The sequence below is a fragment of the Aplysia californica genome, unplaced genomic scaffold (assembly GCF_000002075.1).
Source record: "Aplysia californica isolate F4 #8 unplaced genomic scaffold, AplCal3.0 scaffold00026, whole genome shotgun sequence".
Classification (NCBI taxonomy): domain Eukaryota; kingdom Metazoa; phylum Mollusca; class Gastropoda; order Aplysiida; family Aplysiidae; genus Aplysia; species Aplysia californica.
In genome coordinates this window covers 1,585,778-1,586,737 of record NW_004797296.1, presented here as the reverse complement: position 1 = coordinate 1,586,737, position 960 = coordinate 1,585,778, and the positions used below count along the sequence as shown (strand labels likewise).

Below are 960 nucleotides of genomic sequence, written 5' to 3'. Positions count from 1 at the left end.
AACAAAAAAAATTAACAAAGATTAAAAACGCGCCTCGAAGTGGGGACAAAAATGTCAACTTTGTATACTTAGATGCTGGTGCTGAGAGCACTAATTGAGGCATTAAAAATTACATTTTATCACAAGACTTACTGATCTTGAGACAATTTAACACTGCTCACATGAAAGGAAAAGCCTCATGAATCAAAAGACTTGATTTTTTTTTTACACAATAAAAAAGGAGGTAACTTTCTTTCGATCGCTAGTATAATAAATATTTCAAAACCGTTGCCATTTCCCCCCTTTAGTTGCATGATGCCCAGAACGAAAGGCTTTAAGAAGGAGGTCACAGCTTGAACGAGGCGACTCCGCTGGTATCGACCGCATGGCAAACATGGATTTCCTGGCCCAAGGCTCGATACACTCGTGTGCTGATGCCTGGTGCTCGCACGCTTGAGAACCTCGTTCGTGTTTGATTTTCTTTGTCCTGGATTGTTACATCCTGCTACCACTGCCAGACCCAGAACCATGATGTTGCCTCTGTGAGGACGTCCTTTGGACCTCTCGAAAAGACGCTGTGCTTGGTGGACACCGAGTGGAAAGGTCAGATATGTGTCGGAGGTCACTTCGATAACCGTCTCACGTGTATTGTTGCTGTTGTAGTCACTGCGTTTCATGATAGTATGATAGCCTCTATGGAAAGAACCAAAGCTGCAAAATTTAATGAAACAAAGATTCTTGATAAATAAAGCTGCGTGTTTCCATACAGTGCAAAGGGTGGTGTTTTAGTATAGTATGATATAATATGGTACATGTAGGGCCTCTTGTACTTGTATAGGACATTCCACTTTCCAACATTTTTATTCAAATTTAGAGAATGTGGGTATGGGTCCATTACCACATTTCCGGATAACCTTTGTTTTGTATAGTTGGGTTTTTTAAAATTACTATTATTGTCATTTTGCTCCCATAATTTCTTGG

At 40.3% G+C, this 960-nt stretch overlaps 1 protein-coding gene across 1 annotated transcript in view; it reads left to right on the top strand.

Annotated features, from left to right (window-relative positions):
* Positions 1–336: 336 nt before the first annotated feature.
* Positions 337–960, top strand: part of LOC101853219 — a 15,507-nt gene continuing 14,883 nt past the window's right edge. The window contains exon 1 of the mRNA XM_005091146.3: positions 337–582. The gene's annotated coding sequence lies outside the window, so the exon portion shown is untranslated. The remainder of the gene's footprint in view (positions 583–960) is intronic.